Source organism: Perognathus longimembris, chromosome 3, assembly GCF_023159225.1.
Source record: "Perognathus longimembris pacificus isolate PPM17 chromosome 3, ASM2315922v1, whole genome shotgun sequence".
NCBI lineage: Eukaryota > Metazoa > Chordata > Mammalia > Rodentia > Heteromyidae > Perognathus > Perognathus longimembris.
Genome location: NC_063163.1, coordinates 56743050 through 56749959, shown reverse-complemented (window position 1 = coordinate 56749959; position 6910 = coordinate 56743050). Strand labels below are relative to the sequence as shown.

Below are 6910 nucleotides of genomic sequence, written 5' to 3'. Positions count from 1 at the left end.
GGACAGGTATTTCAGCTTTGAGACAGAGTTTAGATGCAGGATTTGCCCAAGTTGAAGGACAGAGCCAAATGGTTCAGGTAGAAAGTAGGAGATAGACAGGGTGGAGTCCAAGAGAGGAGGAAGAGTCCACTCACTTCATACGAAGGACGGTATGCCTCTGGGAACGTCCTTAGCTATCTACGTGTCACCTGGAGTGCAGGCATGCAAGCACAGAGGGCTGCCTGAGTTGCTTCGAAGATGTGCCTCAAAGATGGAGACTGATCATTGCTGCTTGTGACCAGAGAGTGGGGTCAGTAAGTGGTCCCACTTGGATGGCCAACAAAGCCATGTGCTGACCTGGGCCAGAAGCACATGGTGGATGGTAGCAGGGTCTGCCTGCCAGGACACGCTGGTGGCATGGGTGTGGATGTGAGTTGGACTTGTGGGGAGGGGGGACAATGGAGGACCAAGATGCCCCAACCCTCACCTCCCTTCTTTGGAGGATTAGGTCTTTACAGAGCTAGCCAGAGAACTGAGACAAGGGAAGCAGAGATCAGCAAATGGCATTGCCTTTCTTCATGCTGACTTCTGGGCTCAGGAAGGCTGGAAGTGGGTGGGAGAGGCTTGGGGAAGGCTTAAATAAATTGAGCTTCAACTTTTGATTTGGATTCCACTGGACTTTGTAAGACTACCAGCTCTTTGTTTGGTAACCCCTGACCCTGACAGCACAAGGCATACAATCTGCCCAGGTTTCTTCCAGAGGAAGAGGGAGATCTGATAGAATCATTTTCAAAGACAGTAGTGTGCAATAAAATTGTTATTTATCTTTCATTATTATAGGTAGTTAGAAAAAAGAAGGTATGAAATACTACTGAACACATTTGTCGAGAGAGAGAGAAAGGAAGGAAGGAAGGAAGGAAGGAAGGAAGGAAGGAAGGAAGGAAAGAAGGAAGGAAGGAAGGAAAGAAGGAAGGAAATAACTCTAACCTGAATAGTGCAAAGACTTCCATCTTGGCGATGGAATATTTATTCCACTGCCATTTGAACTAGAGGCTCAGAAGTCCTGGTCTTTTCAAGCCTTTCAGATGCAAGGCTGGGGAGGTGGGGGAGGCAAGGCAGGTCCTCCCCTGCGCAGTCACTAATTCATCTATTTATTCTAAGTGGGGTCAATCCTTGGGAGAGTTGAGTGGGTAAATGCATTTAGTATTTTCGCAACAGAAGGAAGACTGCTTCTAGAAAGACAGACCGGCCTTTCCGGCACACCGTTTCCCGAGCCGGCTGTGGGCTCCAGTGACTCAGGCTGTAGGCAGCCCTTCAAAGTTCTTCCCAGCGCTGGACCCCAATCCCTCATGCAGAGCTGCTCCCTCTTCGGTCCCACAGACAGAAGCGGACCCCACGCCCCGAAGGTCCCCTTGCCCCCCATGCCCTGGGGCTGCTCGAGCCCTCTCCCACCCTTCTTCCTCCCCCCTGGATCCAGGCCCCGGGGTGGGGGGTGCATTTGACGGCAAGGCGCCCACCACCAGCGCGGGACTGGAGCGGGCGAGGGGCGGCCGGCAGGGGGCGCTGTGACTACCCGGCCTTGGGGTTGCGGTCGGCGACGCGGGACGCGAGACGCCGGGTGCGGGCCGGGAGAAGGCGCCCGGGGCTCGGCGTGCGCATCTCCAAGGCGGCCGGGAGGGGGTGCACGCCTCTGCCGCCCCGCGCCGCCCTCCCGCGCGGGCGGGGCCCTCGGCACGGCGGACAGCACCTCGCGGGCGAGGCGGGCGAGGCGCACGGGCTGCGCGGGGCGCTCCGAGCCTCCCACCCAGCGGCCGCCGGCCCCGCGGCTTCTCTTTGTCCGGCGAGGCGGCCGGAGCTGAGGGCGCTGCAGCGGCGGAGCCAGGGAGACCCCTAGACATCGCGGCAGCCACCGGGGTCCCGGCTGCTCTTCACCCCCCCCACCTCATCCCGTCCACGATAGAAGTGGGGGCGGCGGCCAGGGCGGTGCCCGCGCGGAGGTGAGTGCGGGGTGCATGTGGGGCGGGGCGGGCGGAGGTGACCAGGGCGCGCGCGGGGGGGGGGCGCCTCCAGGTGTGGGGCGCCCCTGGCTCTCCCTCGGACCGCCCTCAGCCGCCGCTCCGGACAAGTTTGTGCCCCCCTTTCCCCTCCCCACCTTGAGGAAGGGAAGGTCCCGATCTGCGGGCAAACCGCAAACTCCAGCTGGGAAGGGGGACGGGTCCTGGCTGGACAGCGGGGGGGTCGACTTGGACATCACTCTGGGCTCTCGGGGCCCGGTGGATGCAGCCCTGCGCGGGCCGCCCGGGGCTCCGTGACCACCCTGGGGACTGCGTGGGGAGACAGGTGCGGAGTGAGGCGGGAGGAGGCGGGCGCAGGACCGCGGGGGTGGGGGTGGGGGACGCTGGCTCTCTGGTCACCCCAGCACTTGTTCTGGCCGCCCCCCTGTCACCTGTTCCAGGCGGGCAGAGGGCGAGGCAGGCAGCCCGATGGGCACCTTCGCGGGCGGCGACGTTGAACACCCCCAATTTCGGAGACGACGCTAGGTTAGTTAAAGCGAGTTTCCCCCCATCCGCCCCCAGCTTCAGATAAATTCAGTCTGTGTCTTAATTTAGTATGAATGTGTTATTTCCTTGGGGCTTGAGAATGGTAAAGCAGTGAACGGTTTGTTTCTTCTTCGTCTCTTTTTCTTTCTTTCTTCTTTATTTTTTTATTCCGAGCCTGGGCACAGAAGGAGTTGCAGGCACACAAGTGATGTTACTACCATTCTATTTTAAATACAAACACGGGAGAGAAGTACACTTGGCAGCATGTCAAAGGCGGCTGTACTCTCTGTTATATAAGTGCTTTAAAAATATTTGCTCATTGGAAGCCGGGCGCTGTTGGCTCACTCACGCCTGTCATCCTAGCTGTTCAGGAGGCTAAGATCTGAGGATCAGGGTTCAAAGCCATCCCAGATAGGAAAGTCCATGAGGCTTATCTTCAGTGAACCATCAAGAAGCTAGAAATGAAGCTGTAGCTCAAATTGTAGAGCTTTGAATGAAAAAAAAAAAAAGAGAGAGCTCAGGCCTTAAATTTAAGCCCCAAATGAATGAATGAATGAATAAACAAATAGTACCATTGCTCATTGGTAAAATTACAAGTAGTTACCAGTTTAAGAATTCACAGTCATTTCTAAAAATTTCCCCTGAAGATAAGACCTTACTTGGCTTGGGATATCTTTTAAAGTAAATATTGGTCCCTTAAAAAAAAAAAATCATTAGGTGGAATTGGGTAGCATTAAAATGCAAACCAGGTTTTGTAAAGTCTGTTGTGATGATCAGTGACCCTTCCTTCCTTCCTTCCTTCCTTCCTTCCTTCCTTCCTTCCTTCCTTCCTTCCTTCCTTATTTCCTTCCTTCCTTCCTTATTTCCTTCCTTCCTTCCTTCCTTCCTTCCTTCCTTCCTTCCTTCCTTCCTTCCTTCCTTCATTCCTTCCTTCCTTCCTTTCTTTTTTTTTTTTGCCAGCTCTGGCGCTTGAACTTATGGCCTGGGCTCTGTTCCTGAACGTCACTGTGCTCCAGGCTAGCACTTTACCACTTGAGCCACAGCGCTACTTCTGGCTTCTTTTGAGTAGTTTATTGGAGATAAGAGTCTCACAGACTTTCCTGCCACAGCTGGCTTTGAATTATGATATTCAGAACTCAGCCTCCTGAATAGCTACCATTACAGGGTGAGTCCAGCTTATAATTAGTTACTTTTCAAATAAGAAGTCACAAGTAGGAAGCATCAGATGTACTAATATCTAGGCACCTCCTTTTGCTACCCCTTTTGTAGTCTGTTATATTGGTTTGGGGCAATCTTTTGGTATTTGCTGTGTTAATAACTTTCCTGGTGAACCCAGTTTAGGGCTGAGACCCTTAGAAGGAGCCTTGCTTAGTCTTTCATTTGTAGCTACAGTGATTTTAAGGTAAGTTAAAAACATGCCTAGAAACACAAGGGGAGAAAAATGGTGTTAGAAAAGAGATATGTGGATGCATTTTATCCTGTTTATCTCCTATTTTGTCTAAATACTTTTTCTTGAATATTTTTTCCTGTGAAAAATAGTTGATGTTTATCAGGGACCCACAATTCCACTGGAATACTTCTGGGAGACTGTTACATGAGGGGTATGGTGTATTGTGTAGGAGCACCTGGGAAATTGAGTCAGTGTGTCAGGATATTTATTCCTTTATGTTTACATGATAAAATAAGTCTGATTAAAGATGATAGTCCCTGATATATTAAAATTTTATTATGCTAATACAGCACGAACTAGTTAAGTACAAAAAGCTTTTGTTTTTAAGATCAGAAGGAATCAATGCTTTAAAAAAATCCATCTTATGTAATTCCCAATTTCCAAGCCTGGGAATAGACAGTGAGGATGGTTTATGAAGGCATATACAAGAACTGCCACTGTGCTTTTGGATCTCTGTTCAACTCCCTGTTTTGGCTATTATATAACTGACACGGAACTAGGTTATTAAAGCCTGGATCAGGAGAGGATGCACAAACCCAGCCCTGCAAACCCAGCAATAATGAATCTCTGCTGCCAAATTAGAGGGAACAGCAGGGATGGTGGTTAGTGAAAGGGAGATAAGAACAGCGCCCGGAGGATTGATGTAATGGAAGACTGTTCTGCTTAGCGATTTTCTAGAGATCTGAATGCTGCAATAGAAACCTCTCTCCTCCTCTCACTATCCCAGCAGAGGCGCATTGGCTGGGAGACTAGCAAATCCTAAGCTTCCATTCCTCTCCTAGGCATCTTTAGGGCTCCGGGGAGAGGCGCTAATGTGGGATCCTGTAGTGGGATCCTGTTAGTGGGATCCTGTAGTCATCCCTAAGTTTGCATTTGTAGTTTGGAATTCTTTTTAAGTAGGAAGGTATTCTTGCTAACTTCCCACTCCCCAATTATGTAAACCTAAGGTTTCCACAAACCCCCAAATAGCTCCCATTTTCCCAGTCAATTTAAATGTTAACTCATAGAATTGCCTTTCCTTCTTTTAGTGGTTATTTTATGAACTGATAAGAAAAGGAAATCCAGACAGTGTGGTAGTTAACCTGCTGAGAAGATGCAGATTGCAGTATGCACCTCCTGAGATCAGGTGGATTTTTGGAGCAGCAGTTCTGTGCCTTGTGATCTCACAGGAAGGGGACTGTTTTGGATCTGAGTGTGAGCTGGAGGTGGAGAAAAGCGAAGCCAGGGTGAGAATGTGAGGAAAATGGGCTAAAACTCTTGTGCACCTCACAGGCAAGCTGCCAAGTGGGAAAAAAGAAAGATAGTTTATTAGTAAAAAAGTTATTGGGAACAGATAGCATTAGTTTCATAGATGTGTGTGTGAACTTGTGTGTGTGTGTGTGTGTGTGTGTAAGTGTTGGGGCTTGAACTCAGGGCCTGGACACTATCTCTTAGCCAGGATTGTAGGTGTGAGCCACTACCACCCAGCTATCTCTTTCTGTTCTTCCATGGAGAGATGCTATTAAATTGTAAGTGACCCAAGAGACCATGAGCCAAGCCCCAGTGGCTCATGAACTATAATCCTAGCTACTCAAGAGGCTGAAGTATGAGGATCATGGGTCAAAGCTAGCCCTGCCAGAAAAGCTCATGAGACTCTAATCTTCAATTGTCCACCAAAAAGCCAGAAGTGGAGCTTTGGCTTGAGTTGTAGAGTGCTAGCCTTGAGCACAAAAAGCTCAGGGACATCACCAAGTCCATAAGTTCAGGTCCCAGGACTGGCACAGACAGAGACTGAGACAGACAGACAGACAGAGACAGGGAGAGAAGGGGAATGCAAAGAGAGAGGAGGGGTGGGGAAGGGTGGGAGGGAGATTGTTGGATGCCAGTGGCTCATACCTACAATCTTGGCTACTCAAGAGGGTTGAGATCTGAGGATGGGAGCTCAAAGCCAGCCCAAGCAAGAAAGCTTGTGAAACTCTTCTCTCAAACTCATCATCAAAAAGCCAGAAGTGGGGCTGGGGATATAGCCTAGTGGCAAGAGTGCCTGCCTCGGATACACGAGGCCCCAGGTTCGATTCCCCAGCACCACATATACAGAAAAAAACGGCCAGAAGCGGCGCTGTGGCTCACGTGGCAGAGTGCTAGCCTTGAGCGAGAAGAAGCCAGGGACAGTGCTCAGGCCCTGAGTCCAAGGCCCAGGACTGGCAAAAAAAAAAAAAAGCCAGAAGTGGAGCTTAAGAGGTAGAATGCTAGACTTGAGCAAAAAAGCCAAGAGATAGTGCCCAGGACCTGAGTTCAAGCCCCAATACTAGAACCCCCCCCCCCCCCCCCGACTTCAGGTCTATGTGGCTAACACTATATGTTCCTATTAACTTTTTATTAACAAACTATTGTAGTAGTTGCTCTCTTTTTTCTTTTCCACTTGGAAGCCTGCTTCAGAGATGTGGAAGCCAGCCTCCCTTCCTTTCCCTTCGTTTCCCTTCTTCTTTCCCTTCTCCTTCCCCTTCCCCTTCTTGTGCTATACTGGTGCTTGAACTCAGCACCTAGTTCCCTCATTTGCCTTTTTCTGCTCAAGTGGTACTCTACCACTTAAGCCACACCTCCTCTTCTGGCTTTTCCTAGTTAATTGGAGCTAAGTATCTCATGGACTTTTCTACCCAGTCTGGTTTTGAACCTCAGTTCTCAGATCTCAGCCTCTTGAGAGGCTGGGATTACAGGGATTACATGAGCCCAATTTATTCATTATTTTTATTCATCTATTTTTAAAAGTTCTTTAAGTAGTTGTACAGAGGGGTTTCAATTCACCGTGTCAGTTCATGAGTACAGTGTATCTTGAACTGATGTCACCCTTCCATCATTTTCTCCCACCCACAGATATTGACTTTTAAACATTTTTCTCACCTACACACTTGAAATGCCAATGTCATGCATTAGCTCCTGCAAAGACTATAATAAGGGAAAT

At 49.7% G+C, this 6910-nt stretch overlaps 1 protein-coding gene across 1 annotated transcript in view; it reads left to right on the top strand.

Annotated features, from left to right (window-relative positions):
* Positions 1-1897: 1897 nt before the first annotated feature.
* The window catches only part of Mtus2 (microtubule associated scaffold protein 2), a 540827-nt gene continuing 535814 nt past the window's right edge, over positions 1898-6910 (top strand). The window contains exon 1 of the mRNA XM_048341576.1: positions 1898-1976. The gene's annotated coding sequence lies outside the window, so the exon portion shown is untranslated. The remainder of the gene's footprint in view (positions 1977-6910) is intronic.